This window comes from Elephas maximus, chromosome 4 (genome assembly GCF_024166365.1).
Source record: "Elephas maximus indicus isolate mEleMax1 chromosome 4, mEleMax1 primary haplotype, whole genome shotgun sequence".
NCBI classification, from domain to species: Eukaryota; Metazoa; Chordata; class Mammalia; order Proboscidea; family Elephantidae; genus Elephas; species Elephas maximus.
Genome location: NC_064822.1, coordinates 23,271,717 through 23,287,877, shown reverse-complemented (window position 1 = coordinate 23,287,877; position 16,161 = coordinate 23,271,717).

The following is a 16,161-nucleotide window of genomic DNA, read 5'->3' as shown; positions in this document are numbered from 1 at the left end:
AGGAAGGGCTGAGCTGATCTGGCAGTGGTGGGGGATGTGCACTGATTCACACGCAGTCTCTGGCCCAGTTTCACTATGGCCAATGACACAGAGTCATAAGATGGCTGACCTCACCTGTGGAGCTGGACTAACGGAAGAAAATGTGAAACTTCTGGTTCGTCTATCCTAAACCCAAATTCAAAGTGTGGCAAAAGCTGGAGCAGTGAAAAAACAGAAATCACCTAAATGTCCTGTATCATTTTGAAGTTCCACCAGAGAAACCGAGCCATTAGTAGATACGTGTTAAGAGATTTACTGTAATAAATTGGCTTGTGCAATTGGGGGGGCCTAGTTAGGCAAGTCCAAAATCTCTAGGGCAGGCTGTCAGCAAGGGTAGGCTGGAGCTCTGCTGCAGGAGCTGAAGCGACTGTCCACAGGTCGAATTTCTTCTTCCAGAAACCCAAGGTTCTGCTCGTAAAGCCTTTCGACTCATTGAATCAGATCTATACTGATTATCTAGGATAGTTTCCCTTACTAAAGTCAATTGATTATAAATGTTTATCACATTTACAAAATACCTTCACAGAAACAGCTAGATTAGTGCTTGACTGAATGATTGGGGATAATAAATTGCCATAGAGTCAGTTCTGACTCATAGCGAACTTATAAGACAGAGTAGAACTGCCCCGTAGGGTTTCCAGGGAGTGGCTGATGGATTCACACTGCTAACCTTTTGGTTAGGAGCCAAGCTCTTAACTGCTGCACCACCAGAGCTCCCAAATTGAGACATAAAACTGACCATCATAAGTCCAAACAAAATTTGGGATTATTATCAATGGTATATCCACTTTCTGAAATACTCAGCTCTCTTTTTAAATGATAACTATTAACACTATACAACATCTAAAAATCTTATGACATAATGTTAAGTGAGAAAAGCAGGGCAAAAAATTGTATGGAGAATAAAACTAACATTGTGATTAAAATGAGCATTTGCATATGAAAAAGACTAAATAGAAATACTCCCAAATGATGATAGTAGCTCTTAGGGAGGTAAGATCTTGGAGGGATTTTTTGTTTTTTCTTTTTCTGTTTTTTAAATATTTTGTAATGTAGTTATGGTTACTTTCATAGTGACTGTATCTATACGTGTGTGTGTGTGTGTGTGTGTGTGTGTGTATGAAGTAGGGTATGTACGTTCTGAGTCTCTCTTCACATGTTGTGGAGGGTAGAGATGCAAGAACAGGAGAGGGAAAGGAAGAAGCTGGGCTTAGCAAATATTAGTCACCAAGTTGAGAAGGGGGTGATCAAGGGACTCATAGCAAGGGGTGCCTGTGCTCCCCAAGTCACCTGCTTATGCCATCATTGGGGATCACATCTAGGCCGAGAGTCTCAAGACTGGGGTTTCCTTCCTATAGCGGTAGCTGGCTCCGTAACACCCAGTAGGATAAACCACTTCAACCTCACATATACTGTTGATTTCCCAAGGCTCTTGAGTATCCACCAGAGGCTCTGGTGGCCCCAAATCTAACATGGCCCCAGACAAGGCAGGAAGAAGAGGGAATCTTCTGAAGGCTGCAGTCTGTGTGCTGGGTCATCCCTCGGCCCAGTCTACTGGGCCCCAGAATTTCCTAGTCACTTGGACTCTGCTGCTAGATGGGGGCCAAGGTGGCTACACCAGCTCCTGGAGGCACCCCTCTGCAGGAGACAGGCCCTTGGGCGGGTAGAGTGGGTGGCAAAGGCCTTCATTTCTTCGCTTCAACTTGGGTTGGCAGTTCTGGAGGGGAGTAAGGCCTCCAGGTCCCCGCCTCAGAGCCCAGCCCTCCCACGCAGCCACCAGGCTGGCTCTGGGGTGCAGCCTCCTAAGAACCGCCCTCTCCCTTCCCTCCTCCTCCCTCTCCCACCGGTCCTCTCTGTGGCTCTTACCATGTGTCCCCGTGTGCCTCTGTTCTTGCCCCCATGTCCTCTCTGGTCTCTCCCTCAGACCATTGTGTTTGTCCCTCTTGCTCTTTGGCTTTGACTGTTGTGTACTGTGAAGTCGATTGCAACTCATAGTGACCCTATAGGACAGGCTAGAACTGCCCCATAAGGTTTCCAATACTGTAATAACTTTTACGGAAGCAGACTGCTACATCTTTCTCCCATAGTGTGGCTGGTGGGTTTGACCCACCACCCTTTCAGTTAGCAACCAAGCATTTAACCATTGTGCTACCAACGGTCTTTTGTTTCTGATTATCAGCCTTTAATGCAGAAGGAGGTGGCCCCCTGGCTGGCACACAGAGAGGAGAGGCTGGCTGCCTCTTACAACCCATTGACTTTCCACACTTGCCTTTTCATACCAACACCATGGGCTAGGGTATCTACTCCAGACCTGAATTCACCACTCCTCAGAGCAAAACCTCCCTGCGGAAAGAAAGCCAGGAGAGAGAAAGCATAAAAATAAGATGGGAGGGGAAAGAGGGGGCTGAGATATGAGAAGGTACAAGGCAAGAGCACAGAAAGAAAGGAAAATGATTTTGCATCTGTGAAAAGAAATATCCTTCCCTGCCAGAGGTGCTGACTGGTCTGGGTTTTGGCGCCCAGCACTGCTCCCCTGGGTGTTTGGGAGAAATGAGGTCACATGGAGCGGGGAGAGAGGAAAATCCCCTCCTATTAGGTGTGCCTTGGGTTTGAATCCCACGGTGGCTCCAGACGGCACAGCCCTTCTGGGCCAAGAGGGAGCAGCTGAGTGACGCAAGGGTCCCGAAGAGGAAAGGCCACCACACCCAGCGCTCCAGGAATTCCGAGGCCTGGATTCTGGAGCACACGCGGTGTGTGTTATTCTTACCACAAACCAGAAATATGTTCCCTTTTGAAATGGTTGGCCCACAGCTGTTTGAAAATCCCCTGGTACTTGGGAGACAAATGGTCCAAGTCAGGCTGTGCTAACAGGTCCATCTCAGAGCCAGGCGCGAGTTGTGACTGATGTGGCCCCGCAGCCTGTCCTGGGGCCCATTTATCATGCTTAGAGGAGATCCCGGGGGGCCACCTGACTCTCCAACAATATTGTTTGCATTAGAGGATGGTTGCGAAACTTTTTCAGAAAAAAGAGGGGTGGCAAAGACACGCACTTAGGCCCGAGGAGCTGCCTCGCCCACGCAGAGGCAGCTGGTTCGCGGCCAGGCTCCCCCGGAGGAGCTGCGGAGGGACATTCCCCAACGCGAGCCACCTAGGCGCCGAAGGGGGAGAGTAGGGCACTCCTAAATGTCGCCACAGCCTGCCATGACATGGTTTCCACTGAGCTTAACACATCGCCCCACCAGAAATCATGTGAATTCAGCCTGAGGCATCTGCTGACAGGAGACTATTTTTCATTTTTACCTCAGACTCTCACAGCTAAGATGGCTTTGCCCAACGTGGTGAGACAGAGCCTTCCAGGAACCCCCCAGGTGTCCTGGCTTTGCATGGGGCCAGGACAGCTGGGGGGTGCCCGGAAAGGCCTGAACAGAGCTGCGTTTGGGGAGCCGTCAGGACAGGAGGAAGACGTAGACACAGAGAGGCCCACAGAGATGTGGAGCTTCCAGCTGTTGCAGCTGACAAGCTTGGCTAAAGAAGGATTATGCACCTGTTTAATCTTGAGAGAAAGACTGCAAGTTATGGCTGTTTTACTCTAACAACAACAACAAAAAAAACACCCCATTAAATATTCCCGGAATCCAAATGCAAAAGAAAAAAAAAAACACTTTGAAGCTCCAGGCAAGGGGTGTTGTAGAGGGGATGGGGTCCAGGTACAGTTGGACAGTCTGGGCAGGAAGTGGCCGGGCTGGGCCCCGGACGGGAGTGGCCGCCGCTGGGGAGGGGTGCCGTCTAACTGGGTGTGTTTGGACATGGGCTTGTCCTTGGATTTGCAGGGAGTGGGTGGAGAAAAGGGTGACCCCTGTGGGGTGCAGCTGCTGTCTACTTTGGAAGAGCCTTCAGCCAGGGCGAGCCTGGGCAGGCTTTACTTACTGAGATCTCAGGCCACCCTTAGCCTCTAGTAAAGCAAATACTTAGGTGGTACTCACAGGGTCCCAGGCTCTGCTCTAAATGCTTGAAATGCAACTCGTTTAATCATCACAACAAGCCTACAACATAGGTATTATTATTGTCTCCAAAGCACGCAGCAAGTAAGTGGCAGGGCTGGAATTTGAACCCACAGTCTGGTTCCAGAGTCCCACGTTAACCAGTACACTCTACTGTCTCTTTAACTGCATTGTAAAACCAATTAATTGACCTAAGAAGCAGACCAGCCGCAGACTGGCTCTCACTTCCAGGCAGGTTCTCCCACACTTGTAACTGCTTTTCTCTCTAGGTCAGAGCCCTCCCAGCCACCTGAGCACCCACCCCTGCTCAGGGTCTAACTAACCATCCGAGGGCCTGCTGGTAACACGTGCTTTCTGTGCTGTTCCCCACCTCAGGAAGCAGAAGAGTTATGCAAAGCTTTATTCCCATGAAAACATTAGCAGGGGAGAGAGCACCCAGGGTCTTTCTCTGACCAGTCGTTGGCAGTGCCTCCCACTGACCAGTCCCAGGATTTACTGAGACTCGTGAAAGAAGAGGTCTCATTTCCTTAAGGGGGGCTGAGAAGGCAGTGTCCCTGCCCTCCCAGCGTCAAGGTCTCTGCAACCTCTGAGGCTGAGAGCTAGGATGAGAGGCTGGGGTTGGGGGGTGATTGCTATCTCTTACCTCCTCGGGGACAGCACACGCCTCCTATATTTCCTTATGGCTGTCTTCCTTTCCCTCCTTAACTCCTGGGTCCTAAAGAGGGGTAGGAGGAGGTCAGCAGAGGTAGCTCCCTGAGGCCAGAGCTAGTCTTTCTCTGTCAGGAGCTGCCCGGAGAGCCCTGGGAAGGGGCCTCCTTGACTCACACTCACTCTCCCATCTGCTGAAAACATCCACATTACCGAAATCTCTGGAATATGGTCTCCCTTTCTCTCAGTGACTCATCCATCCCCCTCACTGTTACCAGGAATATCTTTCCAGAACACAAATCAGATTAGGCCTCTCCCCTGCTTAAAACAATTTTAAAACTGATGAGGCCAGTTGCCCTCAGGATACAGCCCGAATGTCTTACAGTGATACCCGAGGCCTCCTACAGCCCACTGATCTCCACCTGCTTTATCTAGCCATAGGGGACAGCAGTCACTGTGTTTCTAGACAGCAGCTAGACCTAGCAGTGACACCTCAGCCTATTATACATCTTCTACACTTCCTTCAAAACCCCATGCAAACTTACCAGGCTACACCTCTCTCCAGGGGCAAAAAAGAGCAACTTAACCCTTCACACATACCTCTATTATATCCCTTACGTCACTTTCATTTACTTAAGTGTCTATCTCCGCACTATAAGAGAAGGTGGCTTCATCTTTATATTTTAGCACCCAGAACCAATAATGCTGTTAAAGTATAAATATTTGAGAGAGAGGAACACTGAGCCAGTATCATCCCTTAGCATAAAAATATGAATATGTTTTTTCCCTTAGCCGTAGCAAAGAAGGCATTCTGAGACATCAGAATACTGAATGTGGGGGGTTTGATGTCACAGGGAGGAGACCTGAACTGAGAGCCTCCCCAAGGGGACCGGAGAGGCAGGCATGGAGCCTGGGGCCCCTGCTGCATGCTGCAGGGACCTACCTACCTATCGACCCTAGTTGTGCCTCCGATGCCTCGAGGCCTCTCCTCGCCTAATCCTGGCCCTTGGAGTCCCCCTCCTGATACTACCGAAAGTCCGCCCCTGGGCCTACCCTCCCAGTCCACAGCAGGTAACTGCAGGTCATCCCCGGCTCCATCTTCTCTGTCCTCCAGTGGGTCCTAAAGGAGGGTGAGAAGGACCCCCTTCCTGCTGCCTCCACTTCAGGTCACTCACGTGGGGAGATATTGTTTCTGCCTAGCTGAAGGCACTGTGGTATCTTAGAGCATGCTGGCTTTGGAGCCAAATCAACCAAGTTTAAATTTTGACTCAGCCTGTTTCATCATCTGTAAAGCAGAGATAATGAACCCTCCTGGAGGTTTGGTGTGCGAAGTAGAGATAAGGTATATAGAACTCTCAACTAGCAAACAGCAGGTGGTACACGACCGCTGTGGGGTCCATGGCTCCCTTGCTGTTCCCTTCACGATGGTGAACGGCACTTAACCAGGTGCTGGGTTCACGGGCTCTTGAGCTCATAAGCCTGGCCAGAGAGGTAACAGAAGCACATCCAGTCTACCTGGGAATCATGGCGTCCACCACATGAACACAGAGGATGGTGTACAGCTCCGAGCAGGGCATAGTACAATCCCATGTTTATAAGAAAAAATAATAAAATTATTGCATAAATAAATATTCCTATAAAACATTTAGAAGGATAAATACCAAAATATTAACAGTCGTGGGGCTGTAAGTGACCTTTTTTTAATGTATCTATTATTTTTAAAACGATGAACAATAATAAGAAAAAAAAACTAAGCCACATGTGGTAGAAATCTGCATGCAATATGGATCTTAAATTCAAAGTACCATCTGGGATTTGCGTGTCAAAGAACCTTGGTTTACAACTGCAGATGGCCGTAGCCTCCATGTGTATGGAATTAGGGTAGCTAAGTCTGTTCCCACCTCAGGAAAGTCCCTTTGTGGACAGAAAGCAAACGCCACTCCCAAAGTAGAGGTGTCCCCATTTCCATTATGTAATAGGGGGATTTTGTAAAACTGGTAGCATTACTGCTTAAAACAAATTATCCATTAGGTGTGTGGTATGTTTTATTTTTGGAAATTAAGCTATATTTTTAAGCCATTTCATGAGCTTTATGCTTACAAGAACACTCTAGGAAACCTTTTGTAAAACAAAGTTATTTCTGTAGTTCAAACTGTCACTCCCTAAATCTTTCTGTTTTATAAGTTTGTACATTAGTTGGTTTCCTTGAAGCAAGAAAAGCCTCCACTCGGTAATGAAAACTACTTCTATCAGGATAAATGCCACCACATTTATTGCAGAATAAAACTCTGACGCTACAGCCTCCTTCTTTGGCACCAACATGCTGGAATGCATCACAGCAAGGGAGGTGATGACATTTCTGTGTCTATGAAAAGCATATGAAGCAATTTTATGGGGTAGTTTCTCATCAGGCCCGCTCAGAGTCGGGGCAATAGACTAAATTTACTCTTGACAGCGTTTTTAGTTCTGCAAGTCTATCAAAGTTATTTTTAACACAAAAATCAGCCATGTTGAGATACTAAGGATTTAAAATAAGAGTTATGTATCATAATAAAAATAATCTCTTCAAGAAGCAAAGGACTCATCAAACTAAGATCATCTAAAATCTATTTACACAAAACAGAAATAATACATGCGAGGAACATGCTTCTTAGCTCAATCAAATATATGAGTCCAAATCGGCAGCTCCTGTCCAAAGGCAGGATGAGAAGGCAGAGAGAGACAGGAACTGGTCGAATGGACACAGGGAAACTGGGGTGGAAAGGGGGAGTGTGCTGTCACACTGTGGAGGTTGCAACAAATGTCACATAACAATATGTGTATAAAAAAATCTATTTACTAAAGAAAATTTTACAGTGTAAAGTAGTTAGCTTTCCAAAAAGAAAAAAAGCAAACTCTTTGCCGTTGAGTTGATTCTGACTTATAGTGACCTATTTTTTTTTCATAGGACAGAGTAGAGCTGCCCCATAGGGCTTCCAAGACTGTAAATCTTTACAGACGCAGACTGCCACACCTTTCTCCTGTAAAGCAGCTGGTGAGTTTCACTACCATCCTTTCAGTTAGCAGCAGAGTGCTTGACCACTGCACCACCAGGGCTCCTAGTTAGCTAAAACCAAAGCCAAAGCCAAAGCCAAACCCATTGCCATCAAGTGGATTCCGACTCATAGCGACCCTATAGGACAGAGTAGAACTCCCCCATAGAGTTTCCGAGGAAGGCCTGGTGGATTGAAACTGCCAATCATTTGGTTAGCAGACGAGCGCTTACCCACTGTGCCACCAGGGCTCCTCATTAGCTTTAGTGTTGGTTAGTTCACCTGCCAATTACATCACCAAGAACTTGGATTTTTTCCCTCTTTCTACTCTGCTATCTCTAACATTTTGCTCTCCTCATGACCAGAAGATGGCTGCAACAATTTAGCATCACCACATCTTCATGCCAAAACATCCAAAAACCTATTCCTAGACCAATCGCTGATGAGAGTAAACTTATCTGACTGGCTTCAACCAATCATAAGTCCCTCCCTGGGGCTGGAGAGAGGGCCCTTCCTCCTTCCAAGCAATGGTCATGATATTTAAACAAGATCAATGTTCTCTGTAAATGAAGACAGGAAGACCGTATGGTGAATAGTCTACTACCAAGAGTGATCCCAAAGACCAAGTGGAGATTTATAACTGACAACACTAGATGCTAAGAAAAAACAGAGAATTCATTTACAGTTCTAGGAGAGAAATATTTCAAGCCTTAAAAATTATATGCAAACTATCAAAGAGAGAAAAATAAAATCAGTTTCAAGTAGGTAAAATCAGAAAGTTCACTTTCCCTCAACCTTTCTTAAAAATGAAATAAATATTTGAAGAAGTATTTTATCAGAGCAAAATAGGATTCCAAGAGAGAGAAATATGTATAATCCAGCAAAAGTGAAATTAGTGCAGTACTGCAATGAAAATAAACCCTAGCTTAGAACTCTGCAGGGGGCCAGGAAAACAATAAGTCAAAATTAAAATGAGAAGTAACAAAGAACTCCACCATGCATGTCCTCAAAACGTACATGGGTTCCATTACAAAATTCTATAATTAAAAACCAGTGCCATCGAGTCAATTCCTTCTCTATAATTAGGAACCTATAATATTTTGATCAAATGAAAGCATGTTTCTTCTGTCAATAACAATAAAACAGCTAGAAATGCCGATTAACATAAATATCTATACAACATAATACAAATATGCATCAGATTAAAAAGTAGCATGACTTCAAGCAGCTGACATACTGTAAAAATAATCCATTTAGCTATTATGCTTAGAATGTTCTCTTTTCTGTGGCTCCATGTAGTAGAATAGGATTACATTTTCTTTGCTATGAATCTAATGATATATTTTGGGTACATCAGTAGATGATATTTATATAATTATAACTTTCAAATGCTGTTTTTTTGTGTGTGTGTTTACAACTTTTATAATAAATCTGTAGACAGAGTGGAGCCTTGGTGGCATGGTGGTTAAGAATTTGGCTGTTAACCAAAAGGTCGGCAGTTTGAATCTACCAGCCACTCCTCAGAAACCCAATGGGGGCAGTTCTACTCTGTCCTATAGGGTTGCTGTGAGTTGGAATTGATTGGACTGCAATGGGTTTGATTTTGTCTGTTTGTTTTATAGATAACGTGAGGAAGATTAATTCTAGTCAAAGAACAAATTGTCAATGTTATAAATTTTGAAGTAATTTTGTTAAAGTAATATAGAAGTTGGGAAGGCTAGAGAAGAAAAGTGGAGAAAAATTAAGGCGGCCTAATTTCTCATTTATCTATCTGGGGTAGTGAGTTAATAAATACAGTCTGAATCTTATGGATTTAGAAAAAAGATTTAACAATGACTAAACTAACAGTGATGAACATTTTATCGCCCAAATTGTGATCTATAAATACCTTTTTCTACTAAAAATAACCAGAATTCCTTGGAGAAATCACTTAATCAGGGCCTGGGGCAGGAAAGGTATGACATGAGCCTGGAACACCTCATATCAGAAAATAATGAGGAAGATACCAAAGACTTCTGAAGTCGAGTCCAAAGGACTCAGGGGTGAATCTGAAGAGGCTTTCGTTGGCCAAAGATGTGACGGTCTGAACATCAATGAGAGTGAACATGCAATGATTTGAAACATGATTTCATCATGATACGAAAAGAAAAAGAAACTCATTCTTTTGAAAACTGGTAATTACACAAGTTTTAAAGTAATTAAGAGTCAAGCAAGTGATTTAAACACACTGAAAAAAAAAGTGAGAGTAAAAATTTCAATACTAACTGGGTATTATATACTATTACAGAATTATTGCTAATTTTCTTAGATGTGGTAATGGTACTGTGGTTATATTTCCTTTTTAAGAGTCCTTACTTTTCTGAAATACACGCTGAAATATTTACAGATATTATGTCTAAGTTTTCTTTCAAAGTAATTTGTGGATAGACTCTTCTCTAAACCATCACACTATAGAGCAGTCCCTGATTTCAGCTTGGATTTCACTGCTGTCATCCTCCAACACTGCCAAATTATCGAATAAAAGATCAGTTTCCAAAGACCAACAGGCCCTCCTCCATTAACCAGGGGAGGCCAGGCTAAAAGAGCAAGAAGCCAGTCTTATCAGTCTATAAACACCTTCTGCTACCTTCCCTTTTCACTTGTATCCTTCAAGGCTGACCTTTATGGGAGGAGCTGGCAGAGAAAGAACAGAAGTAAGATGAAAAAGATCCAAGAGACCCTGTTCACCAAGCCCTCCCACGTGAAGTCCCCTAGCGATGCCTTAGGAAACCAGAAGAATGCAATAACTGCTTTTGAAAAGACTGATCAATGGGATGATTCTAGAGGCCTGTGCTTGCTACAGGGCAATTCACTACAAGAAAGAGAGGACTTCCGTTCCGCTTTCCCTAAACAGAATTTTGAAAGAAACATAGAAATCATCTCTAAAAACCTCTTAAATTCTGAAAAAGCAAGTATAACTATGAAGGAAGTATATACTGTATCCACCACCCCATTGGTCAGTTGATCTACTGTTGTGGCTTCTGTGTAGCTGTGTTGCTGGATGCTATGCCAACAGTATTTCAAATACCAGCAGGATCGCTGAGAGTTCTCCAGAGAAGCAAAATCAATGAAGCATATATATATATATATATATATATATATATATATATATGCGTGTGTGTGTGTGTATTCATACATACATATATGTATATATACAGAGAGAGAGAGAGAGATTTATCTTGAGGAAATGGCTCACCCAGTTGTAGAGGCTGGCAAGTCCCAAGTCTGTGGGTCAGGCACCAGGCCAGAGGATTCTCCTGACTCATGTAGCTGTAGGGGCTGATGAATCCCCGATTGGCAGCTCAGACGGCAGGCTGCTGGCTCACAGGCTGCAGAGGTCGATGAATCCCAAGATCGGCAGGCAGTACAGTAGGTCACTGGCTCAATTCCCAAGAACCAGAGGTCAGATGATGACAAGCCAGATGCAGGATCCAGAGTGAGCAAAAGCCAGAGAGCTTTGCCAGAAAGTCCATATGTCTTGGTTGCAGGCCACATGCCAGAGGAAATTCCCCTTACAACTGATTGGTAGATCACATCATAGAGGTAATTACCTTTATCACAAGACGGAGAATAACTACATCATAACATTGCTACTAAACCACTGAGAATCATGGCCCACCCACGTTGACACACAACCTTAAGCATCACAGTCACCTATGGTAGACAGGTTTCAGGGGAGCTTCCAGGCTAAGACAGACTAGGAAGAAAAACCTGGTGATATACTTCCAAAAATTAGCCAGTGATATCCCCTTGGATCTCAGCAGAAATTGAGCCTTCTGGGTTGGAAATCACTCAAAATACACTGTGGCTGCAACAATGGAACAATCGTGAAAATGGCACTGGACCAGACAACACTTTGTACTGTTGTACATAAGGTCGTCACGAGTTGGGGCTGACTTGACTACTGCTAACAACATGCATTTTACATTTGTTATAGCCTGAAAGAATGGCTTTGAAGGTCAAATTTATGATACAACAGAACTGGATTTTTGTTGGCTGTATGTAGTCTTTAGATCACATGCCTACTCCTTGTATACTAACGTGGTGCATACTTTGAGGGCCAAAAACAGCAGTAATATGTAAAATAAAAATCAAAAGGCTGTGGGTTCTAGTTTTTGATAGCTGCCTTGCTGAGTGGCTTTGGAAAAGCTGCTTAAAACCTCTGGATATTGTTTTTTCATTCATTCATTCATTCATTCAGACAGTCAACAATGATTTATTGGGCACATTCTGTGTGTTATTCTTTGTGCTAAACCAGTAACCAGTTGTTGTCAATTCTGATTCAACTCATGAAAGCCCCATGTGTGTCAGAGAAGAACTGCACCATAGGGTTTTCAGTGGCTGATTTTTCAGAAGTAGATCCACAGGCCTTTCTTCCAAGGTGTCTCTGGATGGACTTGAACTGCCAACCTTTCTGTTAGCGGCTGAGTGTGTTTAACATTTCACCACCCATGGACTCCGTTCTTTGTGCTGGGTCCTGAAAATATAGTGGCGAGCAAAACAAGCATGGATGGTTATCTTTAGGAATGTTTAGTCTAATTGTTATATGAGGCAGTTGGATTAGGTAATCTCTAAATTCTCTAATTCATTGCATAATATTTACAATGCAAGCAGTGTTGTGTCTATGATTTATTTGCTGCTAAGCCCTTGGTCAGGATGAAATCCTTCTTTATAGCATTGTTTCAGTGGGAAAACATTTTCTTTAAACAACCGGCTTTCTAATGGTTTCCAGGAATGCACCAGGGCAGTAAGTGGAGCTAGAGTCCCTCAGCCACACACACTGTCGTCTCCCAGACTAGGAGCTGCAGCAGAGAGATGCGGTCTGTGCAGTCTAGCCTCTTTGGCAAGGGGAGGGAAGGGATCAGGGCCCACTCAGTGCCTCCCAGAAGCTGAGGATGAGGATGCTGTTCACGCTCCAGAGACAGGCCCTGTGCCCCCTCCATGCCAGAGGACCAGAATCTCCCTGGGCATAGCTGCTAGTGACACTGGCATTGCAAACTTGAAGTAGAGGGCAGGGGTAAGAATACTCCTTGTTTCAGCTGGGATGGTGGGAGAGAACAATAAAGCATTTCCTGCCTGCCTGCCTGCCTGCCTGCCTGCCTGCCTGCCTGCCTGCCTGCCTGCCTGCCTGCCTTCCTTCCTTCCTTCCTTCCTCCCTCCCTCCCTCCCTCCCTCCCTCCCTCCCTCCCTTTCTTTCTTCTCTCCTTTTTTCTTTCTTATTTCTGTCAATTTTTGTCCTTAGTACGTCACTAATCTACCCGCTTTTCTCTCCCATTCACCACCGTTTTTGCCCAAGCTGCCATCTTCTCTCCTTGATTCTTTAAGCATCTCCTTACTGGTCACCCTGCTTCTATTCGCCCTCCTACAATCTCTTCTCCAAAATTATTTCTTCTTTGAAAATAAATTATTTAGAAGTATTTTAAAATTTCCAAATATATGGAAGCTCAGAGGGGTTTTTTTTCCTACCATTTTGAGTTCTCGTTACATTGCACTGTGATGAAAAACACACAGTCTGGATGACACTGGAGTTTTGGTATGTCTTGAGATGCATTGGTGGTCTAGCATATGATCACTTTTGAAAATGCCTCATGTATGCTTGAAAAAAAGGGTTTATTCTTTCATTGTTGGATAAAACTTCTTTCTAGGTATCTATTAATTGTGTTCAAATCTTCTATCATTACTAACTTATTTATCATTTTATCTGCCAGTTCTTGAAAGAAATACATTAAATTCTTCCACTGTGATTGTGGATTTGGCAACTTATCCTTGTGATTTCATCAATTTTTGCTTTAGATACTTGAAGGCTAGTTTGTTAGGTGAATATAGGTATATAAAGATTCTAAATTGTGAATTTCCTGGCGAACTTTACCCTTTACTATTAGGTAATGGTACCTTTGACACTCTGTGTGGTCCAGCTGCTGACCTGTTCTTCCTCTACCATAGCTGTTTACGCTCAGCCCCGGTGCTTCCTGATACCAATGACCTACAGAACCTGCAAGACCACAACGATCTCTGCTTTGGGTGCTGTCAGCTCAGGGAGATTAGGCACATGCACTGACAAGCCTACAAACTCAAGCAAGTACACAAATAACATGACTAGTGAGCATTTGTTATAGGGAGCACTTGTTACATGGAGCTCTGGTGGCACAGTGGTTAAGAGCTCGGCTGTTAACCAAAAAGTCAGCCATTCAAATCCACCAGCCTCTCCTTGGAAACCCTGCGGGGCAGTTCTACTCTGTCCTATAGGGTCATGATGAGTTGGAACTGACTTGAAAGCAATGGGACCCATGGGGTGTGTGTGTGTGTGTGTGTGTATACATACACATATATATATGAGCCCTGGTGGCACAGTGTTTAAGAGATCGGCTGCTAACCAAAAGGTCAGCAGTTCAAATCCACCAGCTGCTTCTTGGAAACCCTATGGTTTCCAGTTTTACTCTGTCCTTCAGGGTCACTATGAGTCAGAATCGACTGGACAACAACGGGTTTGTTGTCGTCATTGTTATGTGGGAGGCATTGTACTGAGTGCTTTCTGTTGTCTAAGCCCCACACAGCTCCATGATGTTAGTATTATTGTTATCCTCACTTTAGAGATGAGGAAATAGGCCCAGAGAGATTAAGTAACTTTCCTAATGTCACATAGTCCCTGGGTGGTTAAAACAACATGCTTACCTGCTAACCCAAAGGTTGGAGGTTGGAGCCCATCCAGAGGTGCCTTGAAAGTAAGGCTGGGAATCTACTTCCAAAAAATCAGGCAGTGCAAACACTAGGGAGCACAGTTCTACTCTGGCATACGTGAGGTTGCCATGAGTCAGGGTCAACACGACAGCAACTGGTAATGTCACATAGCTAGAAGTAGTGACATCTACATCTGACTTCAAAAGGAGTTTTCTAACCATTTCCAAGAAGCTCCAACACTAAAGAGATTCTGCCAAAGGAGGGAATTTGACTCATATCACAGCCCCTGACCCTTGACCTTGAAGATCTGGGCATTCCCTGCCCCCCTTCCTGATCTCCAGGGTCTAAACACTCCCTGATCTCCCTGTGACCTATCTGACCTGCCCCCCTTCCCTGTCTTGGCTTCTTACAGGAGGGTAGAAGGGTGGACCCCTACCCAAGAGCCTGACCAGGCAAGATTTCAGCCTACAGATTCAATGAGCTATGAGGCTGTGTTTCCTTTGGTCAAGCAGAGAATCAAGTGGCCAAGGTCACAGGCTCTTGTTCCTGCCATCACCAAGTGCCAGGCCCCAACTAGAGCCCTTCCAGCCAGATCCACTCCACTGCTTGACTGATGCAAATTAGAGCAGCACTAACCAGCCTATTAGTATTCCTATCTGAGCATCATGCTGAGCTCACCCTGCGTTGATGTTCTTCCGTGCCACCAGCCCTGGGGACTATTGATTTCACAGCCAGCCACTCCTCTTTCCTACTCCCTGCACCCCATCCCTCCCCTGCACCTGCAGAAACCAGCCCCTTGAAGGGCTCCCTGAGCTCCTCCACAACCACAGGACCCCACACTGCTGAGGAGCAGGTGGGTGGCTTTGTGAGGTGTTTACTCTCAGGTGTCACAGCTGAGGCTCAGGAATCTGTGTTAAGCCCGCTCTGGAGCTGCTCAAAGGCTTGCAGTGGCTCATTAGCCAGTGCTGCCCACAAGGCCATTCTCTGACATCCAGAAAGGTCTGGGTTGGGAGACACCTGGCTGCAGGGAGAAGGGAAGTGAGAGTTGGCAAAGCAGCCTTTGTCTGCTACTGCCATCCCTACCCCTTAACAGCCAGGACCTGCTTTTCCACTCCCTGCCCTCCAAGGTCCAATCCAGCATCCTGCAAGGTACAAATCCACCTCTTTTAAGCCTGACCCAGGCTGCCTGATTTTCAGTGATGGACCTGGAAGAAACATTGGGGGGGGATAATCAGCTGAGCCCCATTATCTTACAAACAAAAAACTGAAGTACAGAGAGTTGAGGGTCTCGCTGGTCCAAGGTAGCATGTCAGATGAGTGGTGTGTACATGCTCTCTCTCTCTCTCTCTCACACACGCACACACACACACACACACACACACACACACACAAAGTCCTTGTAAAACTGACAACACCTGAATAAGCTCTGTGTATTGCCCCAGTGTCAATGCCCTGGTTTTTGACAGTGTGCTGCAGTTATGCAAGATGATACCACTGGAAAGTCTGGGTTAGGGGTACAAAGGACTACTCTATACATTTTTTGTAAATTCCTGTGAATTTTTACTTACTTCAAATTATAAATTTTTTTAAAAACTGTTCTGAGGAGTTTTGAAAACATACTCATGCTTGTACCTCAAACCAGAACATTTGAATTAGAATCTCTTGGGTGGGACACAGGCAAATTTTTTTTTTTTTAACTCCTCTGTGGTAAGCAGGCAGAGTAG